The 19,527-nt window shown below is 37.4% G+C and overlaps 6 non-coding genes across 6 annotated transcripts; all 6 read left to right on the forward strand.

Moving 5' to 3' along the window:
* The first annotated feature begins 1,084 nt into the window (after positions 1-1,084).
* On the forward strand, positions 1,085-1,166 carry TRNAS-GCU (transfer RNA serine (anticodon GCU)). The gene has a single exon. It is a non-coding gene; the product is annotated as a tRNA-Ser (tRNA).
* A 3,460-nt stretch (positions 1,167-4,626) lies between these two features.
* Positions 4,627-4,708, forward strand: TRNAS-GCU (transfer RNA serine (anticodon GCU)). The gene has a single exon. It is a non-coding gene; the product is annotated as a tRNA-Ser (tRNA).
* Positions 4,709-8,168: 3,460 nt separating this feature from the next.
* On the forward strand, positions 8,169-8,250 carry TRNAS-GCU (transfer RNA serine (anticodon GCU)). Its single transcript has one exon. It is a non-coding gene; the product is annotated as a tRNA-Ser (tRNA).
* A 1,689-nt stretch (positions 8,251-9,939) lies between these two features.
* TRNAS-GCU (transfer RNA serine (anticodon GCU)) lies at positions 9,940-10,021 on the forward strand. The gene has a single exon. It is a non-coding gene; the product is annotated as a tRNA-Ser (tRNA).
* Positions 10,022-17,023: 7,002 nt separating this feature from the next.
* TRNAS-GCU (transfer RNA serine (anticodon GCU)) lies at positions 17,024-17,105 on the forward strand. Its single transcript has one exon. It is a non-coding gene; the product is annotated as a tRNA-Ser (tRNA).
* Positions 17,106-18,794: 1,689 nt separating this feature from the next.
* TRNAS-GCU (transfer RNA serine (anticodon GCU)) lies at positions 18,795-18,876 on the forward strand. Its single transcript has one exon. It is a non-coding gene; the product is annotated as a tRNA-Ser (tRNA).
* Positions 18,877-19,527: the final 651 nt, after the last annotated feature.

Consider the following 19,527-nt stretch of genomic DNA (forward strand, 5'->3'; position numbering starts at 1 on the left):
TAAACTGAGATAAAGAAGGAAGAGGACTGCTGGCATTCAAATTCAAGATTTTCTGTTTACTAAACAGGCTCTTTGACCAACTAAGACAAAGGACAAACAGGTGTGATACATTAGAAAGCCTGCTTAGAGAGTTAAGAAGCCCCAAACTGACATAAAGAAAGAATAGCACTGCTGGCATTCAAATTCAAGATTTTCTTTTTACTAAACAGGCTCTTTGACCAACTAAGCCAAAGGACATAAAGGTGAGATACATTGGATAAACGGATTAGAGATGCATAGAAAGGAGGAATTTCAAAACTAAATCAACTGGTTTTACATTGTCATGCTTGAATCCATCTTTCTTCCTTTATACCTCTTAGATAGAAGAGATTTTTAATCTCACAATTGCACTATCAGTCGCAAGAGAAACACCTATTTTTAAGATAGGAAGCTTCTTTGTGAGGAGATGAAAACAAGGCACTGCTGAGATTCGAACTCAGGATCTCCTGTTTACTAGACAGGCGCTTTAACCAACTAAGCCACTGCACCAGAAGATGGCATGCATTTGAAATCCAAGGAAGATTGAAGCACCAATCGAACATTCAACTGATTAGTGCAGCAAAACAATATTGAGCTTTAGTTCCATTCCACGTAGAGCAGAAACATGGAATAAGATTTCAATCTCAGTCATAACACTTAAGAAGCCAAGTAAATTTTGAAGAGCATTCATTTAAAAGACTGACAAATTTACAGAAGCTGTATCGAGGACAAAGGCTTTGAAGTTTTTCAATTGAATGAGCCATCTTTTAGCACAGCTGAAATTTGGGACTTGTTTTGCTTCCAAGTTATGACACAGAATAGACAGATTGAAGAAATGCCATGGCAAAACCAAAAAGAAGAAAAATTATGACTAATTGATATTAAAAACCTCAGCACTGGTTCATTTCTGATAAAGTTTACCCCAAGCTAACTTCAAACAACAGGCACTGTAGTTGACGAGATAAGGCAACTCTGACAAAAGCCAACATGCAATCTTCAGTGAAAAAACACTGACTGGTAAAAACCCTCTCAACATCTTCCCACCTAAACGCACAGGTGCTATGTAGATGAGGTGGCCGAGTGGTTAAGGCGATGGACTGCTAATCCATTGTGCTTTGCATGCATGGGTTCGAATCCCATTCTCGTCGGATTAATCTGCTTCTTCTTTCGTGTTGAATGGTTTGGTTTTCATTTTTAACCCAAGCGGTTGACACTTCAAGCATGAAAGTTTACAATACTCCTGTGCTGCTATCAAACTTTGCAGAGTCAGATCTGTAAATCCACTGGTTTTAATTTGTAAAGCTTGTTGCCATCCTATATTCTGTAAAGAAAATTATATCCTCTAATTCCTTTTAAAGTGTTTCAACAGCAGAGAATTTTTTTTCTCAATTGCACTATATTAGGGCTGTGGGAAATTAATATTTGATGACAAACAAGAGTAAAAGTCCTCTTTTTGGGGTAAAAACCCACAAAATGAGATGAAGAATAGAAAGCACTGCTGACATTCAAAATCAAGATTTTCCTTTTACTAAATAGTCTCTTTGACCAACTAAGCCAAAGGACAAACAGGTGCGAAACATTAAAAAGCCTGCTTAGAGAGTTAAACAGCCCTAAACTGAGATAAAGAAGGAAAAGGACTGCTGGCATTCAAATTCAAGATTTTCCATTTACTAAATAGGCTCTTTGACCAACTAAGGCAAAGGACAAACAGGTGTGATACATTAGAAAGCCTGCTTAGAGAGTTAAACAGCCCTAAACTGAGATAAAGAAGGAAGAGGACTGCTGGCATTCAAATTCAAGATTTTCTGTTTACTAAACAGGCTCTTTGACCAACTAAGACAAAGGACAAACAGGTGTGATACATTAGAAAGCCTGCTTAGAGAGTTAAGAAGCCCCAAACTGACATAAAGAAAGAATAGCACTGCTGGCATTCAAATTCAAGATTTTCTGTTTACTAAACAGGCTCTTTGACCAACTAAGCCAAAGGACATAAAGGTGATATACATTGGATAAACGGATTAGAGATGCATAGAAAGGAGGAATTTCAAAACTAAATCAACTGGTTTTACATTGTCATGCTTGAATCCATCTTTCTTCCTTTATACCTCTTAGATAGAAGAGATTTTTAATCTCTCAATTGCACTATCAGTCGCAAGGGAAACACCTATTTTTAAGATAGGAAGCTTCTTTGTGAGGAGATGAAAACAAGGCACTGCTGAGATTCGAACTCAGGATCTCCTGTTTACTAAACAGGCGCTTTAAACAACTAAGCCACTGCACCAGAAGATGGCATGCATTTGAAATCCAAGGAAGATTGAAGCACCAATCGAACATTCAACTGATTAGTGCAGCAAAACAATATTGAGCTTTAGTTCCATTCCACGTAGAGCAGAAACATGGAATAAGATTTCAATCTCAGTCATAACACTTAAGAAGCCAAGTAAATTTTGAAGAGCATTCATTTAAAAGACTGACAAATTTACAGAAGCTGTATCGAGGACAAAGGCTTTGAAGTTTTTCAATTGAATGAGCCATCTTTTAGCACAGCTGAAATTTGGGACTTGTTTTGCTTCCAAGTTATGACACAGAATAGACAGATTGAAGAAATGCCATGGCAAAACCAAAAAGAAGAAAAATTATGACTAATTGATATTAAAAACCTCAGCACTGGTTCATTTCTGATAGAGTTTACCCCAAGCTAACTTCAAACAACAGGCACTGTAGTTGACGAGATAAGGCAACTCTGACAAAAGCCAACATACAATCTTCAGTGAAAAAACACTGACTGGTAAAAACCCTCTCAACATCTTCCCACCTAAACGCACAGGCGCTATGTAGATGAGGTGGCCGAGTGGATAAGGCGATCGACTGCTAATCCATTGTGCTTTGCATGCATGGGTTCGAATCCCATTCTCGTCGGATTAATCTGCTTCTTCTTTCGTGTTGAATGGTTTGGTTTTCATTTTTAACCCAAGCGGTTGACACTTCAAGCATGAAAGTTTACAATACACCTGTGCTGCTATCAAACTTTGCAGAGTCAGATCTGTAAATCCACTGGTTTTAATTTGTAAAGCTTGTTGCCATCCTATATTCTGTAAAGAAAATTATATCCTCTAATTCCTTTTAAAGTGTTTCAACAGCAGATAATTTTTTTTCTCAATTGCACTATATTAGGGCTGTGGGAAATTAATATTTGATGACAAACAAGAGTAAAAGTCCTCTTTTTGGGGTAAAAACCCACAAAATGAGATGAAGAATAGAAAGCACTGCTGACATTCAAAATCAAGATTTTCCTTTTACTAAATAGGCTCTTTGACCAACTAAGCCAAAGGACAAACAGGTGCGAAACATTAAAAAGCCTGCTTAGAGAGTTAAACAGCCCTAAACTGAGATAAAGAAGGAAAAGGACTGCTGGCATTCAAATTCAAGATTTTCCATTTACTAAATAGGCTCTTTGACCAACTAAGGCAAAGGACAAACAGGTGTGATACATTAGAAAGCCTGCTTAGAGAGTTAAACAGCCCTAAACTGAGATAAAGAAGGAAGAGGACTGCTGGCATTCAAATTCAAGATTTTCTGTTTACTAAACAGGCTCTTTGACCAACTAAGACAAAGGACAAACAGGTGTGATACATTAGAAAGCCTGCTTAGAGAGTTAAGAAGCCCCAAACTGACATAAAGAAAGAATAGCACTGCTGGCATTCAAACTCAAGATTTTCTGTTTACTAAACAGGCTCTTTGACGAACTAAGCCAAAGGACATAAAGGTGAGATACATTGGATAAACAGATTAGAGATGCATAGAAAGGAGGCATTTCAAAACTAAATCAACTGGTTTTACATTATCATGCTTGAAGCCATCTTTCTTCCTTTATATCTCTTAGATAGAAGAGATTTTTAATCTCACAATTGCACTATCAGTCGCAAGTGAAACACCTATTTTTAAGATAGGAAGCTTCTTTGTGAGGAGATGAAAACAAGGCACTGTTGAGATTCGAACTCAGGATCTCCTGTTTACTAGACAGGCGATTTAACCAACTAAGCCACAGCACCAGAAGATGGCATGCATTTGAAATCCAAGGTAGATTGAAGCACCAATCGAACATTCAACTGATTAGTGCAGCAAAACAATATTGAGCTTTAGTTCCATTCCACGTAGAGCAGAAACATGGAATAAGATTTCAATCTCAGTCATAACACTTAAGAAGCCAAGTACATTTTGAAGAGCATTCATTTAAAAGACTGACAAATTTACAGAAGCTGTATCGAGGACAAAGGCTTTGAAGTTTTTCAATTGAATGAGCCATCTTTTAGCACAGCTGAAATTTGGGACTTGTTTTGCTTCCAAGTTATGACACAGAATAGACAGATTGAAGAAATGCCATGGCAAAACCAAAAGGAGGAAAAATTATGACTAATTGATATTAAAAACCTCAGCACTGGTTCATTTCTGATAGAGTTTTCCCCAAGCTAACTTCAAACAACAGGCACTGTAGTTGACGAGATAAGGCAACTCTGACAAAAGCCAACATACAATCTTCAGTGAAAAAACACTGACTGGTAAAAACCCTCTCAACATCTTCCCACCTAAACGCACAGGCGCTATGTAGATGAGGTGGCCGAGTGGTTAAGGCGATGGACTGCTAATCCATTGTGCTTTGCATGCATGGGTTCGAATCCCATTCTCGTCGGATTAATCTGCTTCTTCTTTCGTGTTGAATGGTTTGGTTTTCATTTTTAACCCAAGCGGTTGACACTTCAAGCATGAAAGTTTACAATACTCCTGTGCTGCTATCAAACTTTGCAGAGTCAGATCTGTAAATCCACTGGTTTTAATTTGTAAAGCTTGTTGCCATCCTATATTCTGTAAAGAAAATTATATCCTCTAATTCCTTTTAAAGTGTTTCAACAGCAGAGAATTTTTTTTCTCAATTGCACTATATTAGGGCTGTGGGAAATTAATATTTGATGACAAACAAGAGTAAAAGTCCTCTTTTTGGGGTAAAAACCCACAAAATGAGATGAAGAATAGAAAGCACTGCTGACATTCAAAATCAAGATTTTCCTTTTACTAAATAGGCTCTTTGACCAACTAAGCCAAAGGACAAACAGGTGCGAAACATTAAAAAGCCTGCTTAGAGAGTTAAACAGCCCTAAACTGAGATAAAGAAGGAAAAGGACTGCTGGCATTCAAATTCAAGATTTTGCATTTACTAAATAGGCTCTTTGACCAACTAAGGCAAAGGACAAACAGGTGTGATACATTAGAAAGCCTGCTTAGAGAGTTAAACAGCCCTAAACTGAGATAAAGAAGGAAGAGGACTGCTGGCATTCAAATTCAAGATTTTCTGTTTACTAAACAGGCTCTTTGACCAACTAAGACAAAGGACAAACAGGTGTGATACATTAGAAAGCCTGCTTAGAGAGTTAAGAAGCCCCAAACTGACATAAAGAAAGAATAGCACTGCTGGCATTCAAATTCAAGATTTTCTGTTTACTAAACAGGCTCTTTGACCAACTAAGCCAAAGGACATAAAGGTGATATACATTGGATAAACGGATTAGAGATGCATAGAAAGGAGGAATTTCAAAACTAAATCAACTGGTTTTACATTGTCATGCTTGAATCCATCTTTCTTCCTTTATACCTCTTAGATAGAAGAGATTTTTAATCTCTCAATTGCACTATCAGTCGCAAGGGAAACACCTATTTTTAAGATAGGAAGCTTCTTTGTGAGGAGATGAAAACAAGGCACTGCTGAGATTCGAACTCAGGATCTCCTGTTTACTAAACAGGCGCTTTAAACAACTAAGCCACTGCACCAGAAGATGGCATGCATTTGAAATCCAAGGAAGATTGAAGCACCAATCGAACATTCAACTGATTAGTGCAGCAAAACAATATTGAGCTTTAGTTCCATTCCACGTAGAGCAGAAACATGGAATAAGATTTCAATCTCAGTCATAACACTTAAGAAGCCAAGTAAATTTTGAAGAGCATTCATTTAAAAGACTGACAAATTTACAGAAGCTGTATCGAGGACAAAGGCTTTGAAGTTTTTCAATTGAATGAGCCATCTTTTAGCACAGCTGAAATTTGGGACTTGTTTTGCTTCCAAGTTATGACACAGAATAGACAGATTGAAGAAATGCCATGGCAAAACCAAAAAGAAGAAAAATTATGACTAATTGATATTAAAAACCTCAGCACTGGTTCATTTCTGATAGAGTTTACCCCAAGCTAACTTCAAACAACAGGCACTGTAGTTGACGAGATAAGGCAACTCTGACAAAAGCCAACATACAATCTTCAGTGAAAAAACACTGACTGGTAAAAACCCTCTCAACATCTTCCCACCTAAACGCACAGGCGCTATGTAGATGAGGTGGCCGAGTGGATAAGGCGATCGACTGCTAATCCATTGTGCTTTGCATGCATGGGTTCGAATCCCATTCTCGTCGGATTAATCTGCTTCTTCTTTCGTGTTGAATGGTTTGGTTTTCATTTTTAACCCAAGCGGTTGACACTTCAAGCATGAAAGTTTACAATACACCTGTGCTGCTATCAAACTTTGCAGAGTCAGATCTGTAAATCCACTGGTTTTAATTTGTAAAGCTTGTTGCCATCCTATATTCTGTAAAGAAAATTATATCCTCTAATTCCTTTTAAAGTGTTTCAACAGCAGATAATTTTTTTTCTCAATTGCACTATATTAGGGCTGTGGGAAATTAATATTTGATGACAAACAAGAGTAAAAGTCCTCTTTTTGGGGTAAAAACCCACAAAATGAGATGAAGAATAGAAAGCACTGCTGACATTCAAAATCAAGATTTTCCTTTTACTAAATAGGCTCTTTGACCAACTAAGCCAAAGGACAAACAGGTGCGAAACATTAAAAAGCCTGCTTAGAGAGTTAAACAGCCCTAAACTGAGATAAAGAAGGAAAAGGACTGCTGGCATTCAAATTCAAGATTTTCCATTTACTAAATAGGCTCTTTGACCAACTAAGGCAAAGGACAAACAGGTGTGATACATTAGAAAGCCTGCTTAGAGAGTTAAACAGCCCTAAACTGAGATAAAGAAGGAAGAGGACTGCTGGCATTCAAATTCAAGATTTTCTGTTTACTAAACAGGCTCTTTGACCAACTAAGACAAAGGACAAACAGGTGTGATACATTAGAAAGCCTGCTTAGAGAGTTAAGAAGCCCCAAACTGACATAAAGAAAGAATAGCACTGCTGGCATTCAAATTCAAGATTTTCTGTTTACTAAACAGGCTCTTTGACGAACTAAGCCAAAGGACATAAAGGTGAGATACATTGGATAAACAGATTAGAGATGCATAGAAAGGAGGCATTTCAAAACTAAATCAACTGGTTTTACATTATCATGCTTGAAGCCATCTTTCTTCCTTTATATCTCTTAGATAGAAGAGATTTTTAATCTCACAATTGCACTATCAGTCGCAAGTGAAACACCTATTTTTAAGATAGGAAGCTTCTTTGTGAGGAGATGAAAACAAGGCACTGTTGAGATTCGAACTCAGGATCTCCTGTTTACTAGACAGGCGATTTAACCAACTAAGCCACAGCACCAGAAGATGGCATGCATTTGAAATCCAAGGTAGATTGAAGCACCAATCGAACATTCAACTGATTAGTGCAGCAAAACAATATTGAGCTTTAGTTCCATTCCACGTAGAGCAGAAACATGGAATAAGATTTCAATCTCAGTCATAACACTTAAGAAGCCAAGTACATTTTGAAGAGCATTCATTTAAAAGACTGACAAATTTACAGAAGCTGTATCGAGGACAAAGGCTTTGAAGTTTTTCAATTGAATGAGCCATCTTTTAGCACAGCTGAAATTTGGGACTTGTTTTGCTTCCAAGTTATGACACAGAATAGACAGATTGAAGAAATGCCATGGCAAAACCAAAAGGAGGAAAAATTATGACTAATTGATATTAAAAACCTCAGCACTGGTTCATTTCTGATAGAGTTTTCCCCAAGCTAACTTCAAACAACAGGCACTGTAGTTGACGAGATAAGGCAACTCTGACAAAAGCCAACATACAATCTTCAGTGAAAAAACACTGACTGGTAAAAACCCTCTCAACATCTTCCCACCTAAACGCACAGGCGCTATGTAGATGAGGTGGCCGAGTGGTTAAGGCGATGGACTGCTAATCCATTGTGCTTTGCATGCATGGGTTCGAATCCCATTCTCGTCGGATTAATCTGCTTCTTCTTTCGTGTTGAATGGTTTGGTTTTCATTTTTAACCCAAGCGGTTGACACTTCAAGCATGAAAGTTTACAATACTCCTGTGCTGCTATCAAACTTTGCAGAGTCAGATCTGTAAATCCACTGGTTTTAATTTGTAAAGCTTGTTGCCATCCTATATTCTGTAAAGAAAATTATATCCTCTAATTCCTTTTAAAGTGTTTCAACAGCAGAGAATTTTTTTTCTCAATTGCACTATATTAGGGCTGTGGGAAATTAATATTTGATGACAAACAAGAGTAAAAGTCCTCTTTTTGGGGTAAAAACCCACAAAATGAGATGAAGAATAGAAAGCACTGCTGACATTCAAAATCAAGATTTTCCTTTTACTAAATAGGCTCTTTGACCAACTAAGCCAAAGGACAAACAGGTGCGAAACATTAAAAAGCCTGCTTAGAGAGTTAAACAGCCCTAAACTGAGATAAAGAAGGAAAAGGACTGCTGGCATTCAAATTCAAGATTTTGCATTTACTAAATAGGCTCTTTGACCAACTAAGGCAAAGGACAAACAGGTGTGATACATTAGAAAGCCTGCTTAGAGAGTTAAACAGCCCTAAACTGAGATAAAGAAGGAAGAGGACTGCTGGCATTCAAATTCAAGATTTTCTGTTTACTAAACAGGCTCTTTGACCAACTAAGACAAAGGACAAACAGGTGTGATACATTAGAAAGCCTGCTTAGAGAGTTAAGAAGCCCCAAACTGACATAAAGAAAGAATAGCACTGCTGGCATTCAAATTCAAGATTTTCTTTTTACTAAACAGGCTCTTTGACCAACTAAGCCAAAGGACATAAAGGTGAGATACATTGGATAAACGGATTAGAGATGCATAGAAAGGAGGAATTTCAAAACTAAATCAACTGGTTTTACATTGTCATGCTTGAATCCATCTTTCTTCCTTTATACCTCTTAGATAGAAGAGATTTTTAATCTCACAATTGCACTATCAGTCGCAAGGGAAACACCTATTTTTAAGATAGGAAGCTTCTTTGTGAGGAGATGAAAACAAGGCACTGCTGAGATTCGAACTCAGGATCTCCTGTTTACTAGACAGGCGCTTTAACCAACTAAGCCACTGCACCAGAAGATGGCATGCATTTGAAATCCAAGGAAGATTGAAGCACCAATCGAACATTCAACTGATTAGTGCAGCAAAACAATATTGAGCTTTAGTTCCATTCCACGTAGAGCAGAAACATGGAATAAGATTTCAATCTCAGTCATAACACTTAAGAAGCCAAGTAAATTTTGAAGAGCATTCATTTAAAAGACTGACAAATTTACAGAAGCTGTATCGAGGACAAAGGCTTTGAAGTTTTTCAATTGAATGAGCCATCTTTTAGCACAGCTGAAATTTGGGACTTGTTTTGCTTCCAAGTTATGACACAGAATAGACAGATTGAAGAAATGCCATGGCAAAACCAAAAAGAAGAAAAATTATGACTAATTGATATTAAAAACCTCAGCACTGGTTCATTTCTGATAAAGTTTACCCCAAGCTAACTTCAAACAACAGGCACTGTAGTTGACGAGATAAGGCAACTCTGACAAAAGCCAACATGCAATCTTCAGTGAAAAAACACTGACTGGTAAAAACCCTCTCAACATCTTCCCACCTAAACGCACAGGCGCTATGTAGATGAGGTGGCCGAGTGGTTAAGGCGATGGACTGCTAATCCATTGTGCTTTGCATGCATGGGTTCGAATCCCATTCTCGTCGGATTAATCTGCTTCTTCTTTCGTGTTGAATGGTTTGGTTTTCATTTTTAACCCAAGCGGTTGACACTTCAAGCATGAAAGTTTACAATACTCCTGTGCTGCTATCAAACTTTGCAGAGTCAGATCTGTAAATCCACTGGTTTTAATTTGTAAAGCTTGTTGCCATCCTATATTCTGTAAAGAAAATTATATCCTCTAATTCCTTTTAAAGTGTTTCAACAGCAGAGAATTTTTTTTCTCAATTGCACTATATTAGGGCTGTGGGAAATTAATATTTGATGACAAACAAGAGTAAAAGTCCTCTTTTTGGGGTAAAAACCCACAAAATGAGATGAAGAATAGAAAGCACTGCTGACATTCAAAATCAAGATTTTCCTTTTACTAAATAGGCTCTTTGACCAACTAAGCCAAAGGACAAACAGGTGCGAAACATTAAAAAGCCTGTTTAGAGAGTTAAACAGCCCTAAACTGAGATAAAGAAGGAAAAGGACTGCTGGCATTCAAATTCAAGATTTTGCATTTACTAAATAGGCTCTTTGACCAACTAAGGCAAAGGACAAACAGGTGTGATACATTAGAAAGCCTGCTTAGAGAGTTAAACAGCCCTAAACTGAGATAAAGAAGGAAGAGGACTGCTGGCATTCAAATTCAAGATTTTCTGTTTACTAAACAGGCTCTTTGACCAACTAAGACAAAGGACAAACAGGTGTGATACATTAGAAAGCCTGCTTAGAGAGTTAAGAAGCCCCAAACTGACATAAAGAAAGAATAGCACTGCTGGCATTCAAATTCAAGATTTTCTGTTTACTAAACAGGCTCTTTGACCAACTAAGCCAAAGGACATAAAGGTGAGATACATTGGATAAACGGATTAGAGATGCATAGAAAGGAGGAATTTCAAAACTAAATCAACTGGTTTTACATTGTCATGCTTGAATCCATCTTTCTTCCTTTATACCTCTTAGATAGAAGAGATTTTTAATCTCTCAATTGCACTATCAGTCGCAAGGGAAACACCTATTTTTAAGATAGGAAGCTTCTTTGTGAGGAGATGAAAACAAGGCACTGCTGAGATTCGAACTCAGGATCTCCTGTTTACTAGACAGGCGCTTTAACCAACTAAGCCACTGCACCAGAAGATGGCATGCATTTGAAATCCAAGGAAGATTGAAGCACCAATCGAACATTCAACTGATTAGTGCAGCAAAACAATATTGAGCTTTAGTTCCATTCCACGTAGAGCAGAAACATGGAATAAGATTTCAATCTCAGTCATAACACTTAAGAAGCCAAGTAAATTTTGAAGAGCATTCATTTAAAAGACTGACAAATTTACAGAAGCTGTATCGAGGACAAAGGCTTTGAAGTTTTTCAATTGAATGAGCCATCTTTTAGCACAGCTGAAATTTGGGACTTGTTTTGCTTCCAAGTTATGACACAGAATAGACAGATTGAAGAAATGCCATGGCAAAACCAAAAAGAAGAAAAATTATGACTAATTGATATTAAAAACCTCAGCACTGGTTCATTTCTGACAGAGTTTACCCCAAGCTAACTTCAAACAACAGGCACTGTAGTTGACGAGATAAGGCAACTCTGACAAAAGCCAACATACAATCTTCAGTGAAAAAACACTGACTGGTAAAAACCCTCTCAACATCTTCCCACCTAAACGCACAGGCGCTATGTAGATGAGGTGGCCGAGTGGATAAGGCGATGGACTGCTAATCCATTGTGCTTTGCATGCATGGGTTCGAATCCCATTCTCGTCGGATTAATCTGCTTCTTCTTTCGTGTTGAATGGTTTGGTTTTCATTTTTAACCCAAGCGGTTGACACTTCAAGCATGAAAGTTTACAATACTCCTGTGCTGCTATCAAACTTTGCAGAGTCAGATCTGTAAATCCACTGGTTTTAATTTGTAAAGCTTGTTGCCATCCTATATTCTGTAAAGAAAATTATATCCTCTAATTCCTTTTAAAGTGTTTCAACAGCAGATAATTTTTTTTCTCAATTGCACTATATTAGGGCTGTGGGAAATTAATATTTGATGACAAACAAGAGTAAAAGTCCTCTTTTTGGGGTAAAAACCCACAAAATGAGATGAAGAATAGAAAGCACTGCTGACATTCAAAATCAAGATTTTCCTTTTACTAAATAGGCTCTTTGACCAACTAAGCCAAAGGACAAACAGGTGCGAAACATTAAAAAGCCTGCTTAGAGAGTTAAACAGCCCTAAACTGAGATAAAGAAGGAAAAGGACTGCTGGCATTCAAATTCAAGATTTTCCATTTACTAAATAGGCTCTTTGACCAACTAAGGCAAAGGACAAACAGGTGTGATACATTAGAAAGCCTGCTTAGAGAGTTAAACAGCCCTAAACTGAGATAAAGAAGGAAGAGGACTGCTGGCATTCAAATTCAAGATTTTCTGTTTACTAAACAGGCTCTTTGACCAACTAAGACAAAGGACAAACAGGTGTGATACATTAGAAAGCCTGCTTAGAGAGTTAAGAAGCCCCAAACTGACATAAAGAAAGAATAGCACTGCTGGCATTCAAATTCAAGATTTTCTGTTTACTAAACAGGCTCTTTGACGAACTAAGCCAAAGGACATAAAGGTGAGATACATTGGATAAACGGATTAGAGATGCATAGAAAGGAGGCATTTCAAAACTAAATCAACTGGTTTTACATTGTCATGCTTGAAGCCATCTTTCTTCATTTATATCTCTTAGATAGAAGAGATTTTTAATCTCACAATTGCACTATCAGTCGCAAGTGAAACACCTATTTTTAAGATAGGAAGCTTCTTTGTGAGGAGATGAAAACAAGGCACTGTTGAGATTCGAACTCAGGATCTCCTGTTTACTAAACAGGTGATTTAACCAACTAAGCCACAGCACCAGAAGATGGCATGCATTTGAAATCCAAGGTAGATTGAAGCACCAATCGAACATTCAACTGATTAGTGCAGCAAAACAATATTGAGCTTTAGTTCCATTCCACGTAGAGCAGAAACATGGAATAAGATTTCAATCTCAGTCATAACACTTAAGAAGCCAAGTAAATTTTGAAGAGCATTCATTTAAAAGACTGACAAATTTACAGAAGCTGTATCGAGGACAAAGGCTTTGAAGTTTTTCAATTGAATGAGCCATCTTTTAGCACAGCTGAAATTTGGGACTTGTTTTGCTTCCAAGTTATGACACAGAATAGACAGATTGAAGAAATGCCATGGCAAAACCAAAAAGAAGAAAAATTATGACTAATTGATATTAAAAACCTCAGCACTGGTTCATTTCTGACAGAGTTTACCCCAAGCTAACTTCAAACAACAGGCACTGTAGTTGACGAGATAAGGCAACTCTGACAAAAGCCAACATACAATCTTCAGTGAAAAAACACTGACTGGTAAAAACCCTCTCAACATCTTCCCACCTAAACGCACAGGCGCTATGTAGATGAGGTGGCCGAGTGGATAAGGCGATGGACTGCTAATCCATTGTGCTTTGCATGCATGGGTTCGAATCCCATTCTCGTCGGATTAATCTGCTTCTTCTTTCGTGTTGAATGGTTTGGTTTTCATTTTTAACCCAAGCGGTTGACACTTCAAGCATGAAAGTTTACAATACTCCTGTGCTGCTATCAAACTTTGCAGAGTCAGATCTGTAAATCCACTGGTTTTAATTTGTAAAGCTTGTTGCCATCCTATATTCTGTAAAGAAAATTATATCCTCTAATTCCTTTTAAAGTGTTTCAACAGCAGATAATTTTTTTTCTCAATTGCACTATATTAGGGCTGTGGGAAATTAATATTTGATGACAAACAAGAGTAAAAGTCCTCTTTTTGGGGTAAAAACCCACAAAATGAGATGAAGAATAGAAAGCACTGCTGACATTCAAAATCAAGATTTTCCTTTTACTAAATAGGCTCTTTGACCAACTAAGCCAAAGGACAAACAGGTGCGAAACATTAAAAAGCCTGCTTAGAGAGTTAAACAGCCCTAAACTGAGATAAAGAAGGAAAAGGACTGCTGGCATTCAAATTCAAGATTTTCCATTTACTAAATAGGCTCTTTGACCAACTAAGGCAAAGGACAAACAGGTGTGATACATTAGAAAGCCTGCTTAGAGAGTTAAACAGCCCTAAACTGAGATAAAGAAGGAAGAGGACTGCTGGCATTCAAATTCAAGATTTTCTGTTTACTAAACAGGCTCTTTGACCAACTAAGACAAAGGACAAACAGGTGTGATACATTAGAAAGCCTGCTTAGAGAGTTAAGAAGCCCCAAACTGACATAAAGAAAGAATAGCACTGCTGGCATTCAAATTCAAGATTTTCTGTTTACTAAACAGGCTCTTTGACGAACTAAGCCAAAGGACATAAAGGTGAGATACATTGGATAAACGGATTAGAGATGCATAGAAAGGAGGCATTTCAAAACTAAATCAACTGGTTTTACATTGTCATGCTTGAAGCCATCTTTCTTCATTTATATCTCTTAGATAGAAGAGATTTTTAATCTCACAATTGCACTATCAGTCGCAAGTGAAACACCTATTTTTAAGATAGGAAGCTTCTTTGTGAGGAGATGAAAACAAGGCACTGTTGAGATTCGAACTCAGGATCTCCTGTTTACTAAACAGGTGATTTAACCAACTAAGCCACAGCACCAGAAGATGGCATGCATTTGAAATCCAAGGTAGATTGAAGCACCAATCGAACATTCAACTGATTAGTGCAGCAAAACAATATTGAGCTTTAGTTCCATTCCACGTAGAGCAGAAACATGGAATAAGATTTCAATCTCAGTCATAACACTTAAGAAGCCAAGTAAATTTTGAAGAGCATTCATTTAAAAGACTGACAAATTTACAGAAGCTGTATCGAGGACAAAGGCTTTGAAGTTTTTCAATTGAATGAGCCATCTTTTAGCACAGCTGAAATTTGGGACTTGTTTTGCTTCCAAGTTATGACACAGAATAGACAGATTGAAGAAATGCCATGGCAAAACCAAAAAGAAGAAAAATTATGACTAATTGATATTAAAAACCTCAGCACTGGTTCATTTCTGACAGAGTTTACCCCAAGCTAACTTCAAACAACAGGCACTGTAGTTGACGAGATAAGGCAACTCTGACAAAAGCCAACATACAATCTTCAGTGAAAAAACACTGACTGGTAAAAACCCTCTCAACATCTTCCCACCTTAACGCACAGGCGCTATGTAGATGAGGTGGCCGAGTGGATAAGGCGATGGACTGCTAATCCATTGTGCTTTGCATGCATGGGTTCGAATCCCATTCTCGTCGGATTAATCTGCTTCTTCTTTCGTGTTGAATGGTTTGGTTTTCATTTTTAACCCAAGCGGTTGACACTTCAAGCATGAAAGTTTACAATACTCCTGTGCTGCTATCAAACTTTGCAGAGTCAGATCTGTAAATCCACTGGTTTTAATTTGTAAAGCTTGTTGCCATCCTATATTCTGTAAAGAAAATTATATCCTCTAATTCCTTTTAAAGTGTTTCAACAGCAGATAATTTTTTTTCTCAATTGCACTATATTAGGGCTGTGGGAAATTAATATTTGATGACAAACAAGAGTAAAAGTCCTCTTTTTGGGGTAAAAACCCACAAAATGAGATGAAGAATAGAAAGCACTGCTGACATTCAAAATCAAGATTTTCCTTTTACTAAATAGGCTCTTTGACCAACTAAGCCAAAGGACAAACAGGTGCGAAACATTAAAAAGCCTGCTTAGAGAGTTAAACAGCCCTAAACTGAGATAAAGAAGGAAAAGGACTGCTGGCATTCAAATTCAAGATTTTCCATTTACTAAATAGGCTCTTTGACCAACTAAGGCAAAGGACAAACAGGTGTGATACATTAGAAAGCCTGCTTAGAGAGTTAAACAGCCCTAAACTGAGATAAAGAAGGAAGAGGACTGCTGGCATTCAAATTCAAGATTTTCTGTTTACTAAACAGGCTCTTTGACCAACTAAGACAAAGGACAAACAGGTGTGATACATTAGAAAGCCTGCTTAGAGAGTTAAGAAGCCCCAAACTGACATAAAGAAAGAATAGCACTGCTGGCATTCAAATTCAAGATTTTCTGTTTACTAAACAGGCTCTTTGACGAACTAAGCCAAAGGACATAAAGGTGAGATACATTGGATAAACGGATTAGAGATGCATAGAAAGGAGGCATTTCAAAACTAAATCAACTGGTTTTACATTGTCATGCTTGAAGCCATCTTTCTTCCTTTATATCTCTTAGATAGAAGAGATTTTTAATCTCACAATTGCACTATCAGTCGCAAGTGAAACACCTATTTTTAAGATAGGAAGCTTCTTTGTGAGGAGATGAAAACAAGGCACTGTTGAGATTCGAACTCAGGATCTCCTGTTTACTAAACAGGTGATTTAACCAACTAAGCCACAGCACCAGAAGATGGCATGCATTTGAAATCCAAGGTAGATTGAAGCACCAATCGAACATTCAACTGATTAGTGCAGCAAAACAATATTGAGCTTTAGTTCCATTCCACGTAGAGCAGAAACATGGAATAAGATTTCAATCTCAGTCATAACACTTAAGAAGCCAAGTAAATTTTGAAGAGCATTCATTTAAAAGACTGACAAATTTACAGAAGCTGTATCGAGGACAAAGGCTTTGAAGTTTTGCAATTGAATGAGCCATCTTTTAGCACAGCTGAAATTTGGGACTTGTTTTGCTTCCAAGTTATGACACAGAATAGACAGATTGAAGAAATGCCATGGCAAAACCAAAAAGAAGAAAAATTATGACTAATTGATATTAAAAACCTCAGCACTGGTTCATTTCTGATAGAGTTTACCCCAAGCTAACTTCAAACAACAGGCACTGTAGTTGACGAGATAAGGCAACTCTGACAAAAGCCAACATACAATCTTCAGTGAAAAAACACTGACTGGTAAAAACCCTCTCAACATCTTCCCACCTAAACGCACAGGCGCTATGTAGATGAGGTGGCCGAGTGGTTAAGGCGATGGACTGCTAATCCATTGTGCTTTGCATGCATGGGTTCGAATCCCATTCTCGTCGGATTAATCTGCTTCTTCTTTCGTGTTGAATGGTTTGGTTTTCATTTTTAACCCAAGCGGTTGACACTTCAAGCATGAAAGTTTACAATACTCCTGTGCTGCTATCAAACTTTGCAGAGTCAGATCTGTAAATCCACTGGTTTTAATTTGTAAAGCTTGTTGCCATCCTATATTCTGTAAAGAAAATTATATCCTCTAATTCCTTTTAAAGTGTTTCAACAGCAGATAATTTTTTTTCTCAATTGCACTATATTAGGGCTGTGGGAAATTAATATTTGATGACAAACAAGAGTAAAAGTCCTCTTTTTGGGGTAAAAACCCACAAAATGAGATGAAGAATAGAAAGCACTGCTGACATTCAAAATCAAGATTTTCCTTTTACTAAATAGGCTCTTTGACCAACTAAGCCAAAGGACAAACAGGTGCGAAACATTAAAAAGCCTGCTTAGAGAGTTAAACAGCCCTAAACTGAGATAAAGAAGGAAAAGGACTGCTGGCATTCAAATTCAAGATTTTCCATTTACTAAATAGGCTCTTTGACCAACTAAGGCAAAGGACAAACAGGTGTGATACATTAGAAAGCCTGCTTAGAGAGTTAAACAGCCCTAAACTGAGATAAAGAAGGAAGAGGACTGCTGGCATTCAAATTCAAGATTTTCTGTTTACTAAACAGGCTCTTTGACCAACTAAGACAAAGGACAAACAGGTGTGATACATTAGAAAGCCTGCTTAGAGAGTTAAGAAGCCCCAAACTGACATAAAGAAAGAATAGCACTGCTGGCATTCAAATTCAAGATTTTCTGTTTACTAAACAGGCTCTTTGACGAACTAAGCCAAAGGACATAAAGGTGAGATACATTGGATAAACGGATTAGAGATGCATAGAAAGGAGGCATTTCAAAACTAAATCAACTGGTTTTACATTGTCATGCTTGAAGCCATCTTTCTTCCTTTATATCTCTTAGATAGAAGAGATTTTTAATCTCACAATTGCACTATCAGTCGCAAGTGAAACACCTATTTTTAAGATAGGAAGCTTCTTTGTGAGGAGATGAAAACAAGGCACTGTTAAGATTCGAACTCAGGATCTCCTGTTTACTAAACAGGTGATTTAACCAACTAAGCCACAGCACCAGAAGATGGCATGCATTTGAAATCCAAGGTAGATTGAAGCACCAATCGAACATTCAACTGATTAGTGCAGCAAAACAATATTGAGCTTTAGTTCCATTCCACGTAGAGCAGAAACATGGAATAAGATTTCAATCTCAGTCATAACACTTAAGAAGCCAAGTAAATTTTGAAGAGCATTCATTTAAAAGACTGACAAATTTACAGAAGCTGTATCGAGGACAAAGGCTTTGAAGTTTTGCAATTGAATGAGCCATCTTTTAGCACAGCTGAAATTTGGGACTTGTTTTGCTTCCAAGTTATGACACAGAATAGACAGATTGAAGAAATGCCATGGCAAAACCAAAAAGAAGAAAAATTATGACTAATTGATATTAAAAACCTCAGCACTGGTTCATTTCTGATAGAGTTTACCCCAAGCTAACTTCAAACAACAGGCACTGTAGTTGACGAGATAAGGCAACTCTGACAAAAGCCAACATACAATCTTCAGTGAAAAAACACTGACTGGTAAAAACCCTCTCAACATCTTCCCACCTAAACGCACAGGCACTATGTAGATGAGGTGGCCGAGTGGTTAAGGCGATGGACTGCTAATCCATTGTGCTTTGCATGCATGGGTTCGAATCCCATTCTCGTCGGATTAATCTGCTTCTTCTTTCGTGTTGAATGGTTTGGTTTTCATTTTTAACCCAAGCGGTTGACACTTCAAGCATGAAAGTTTACAATACTCCTGTGCTGCTATCAAACTTTGCAGAGTCAGATCTGTAAATCCACTGGTTTTAATTTGTAAAGCTTGTTGCCATCCTATATTCTGTAAAGAAAATTATATCCTCTAATTCCTTTTAAAGTGTTTCAACAGCAGATAATTTTTTTTCTCAATTGCACTATATTAGGGCTGTGGGAAATTAATATTTGATGACAAACAAGAGTAAAAGTCCTCTTTTTGGGGTAAAAACCCACAAAATGAGATGAAGAATAGAAAGCACTGCTGACATTCAAAATCAAGATTTTCCTTTTACTAAATAGGCTCTTTGACCAACTAAGCCAAAGGACAAACAGGTGCGAAACATTAAAAAGCCTGCTTAGAGAGTTAAACAGCCCTAAACTGAGATAAAGAAGGAAAAGGACTGCTGGCATTCAAATTCAAGATTTTCCATTTACTAAATAGGCTCTTTGACCAACTAAGGCAAAGGACAAACAGGTGTGATACATTAGAAAGCCTGCTTAGAGAGTTAAACAGCCCTAAACTGAGATAAAGAAGGAAGAGGACTGCTGGCATTCAAATTCAA

This window comes from Dendrobates tinctorius, unplaced genomic scaffold, assembly GCF_039654945.1.
Source record: "Dendrobates tinctorius isolate UK_male_01 unplaced genomic scaffold, ASM3965494v1 ptg000204l, whole genome shotgun sequence".
In the NCBI taxonomy this organism is placed as follows: domain Eukaryota; kingdom Metazoa; phylum Chordata; class Amphibia; order Anura; family Dendrobatidae; genus Dendrobates; species Dendrobates tinctorius.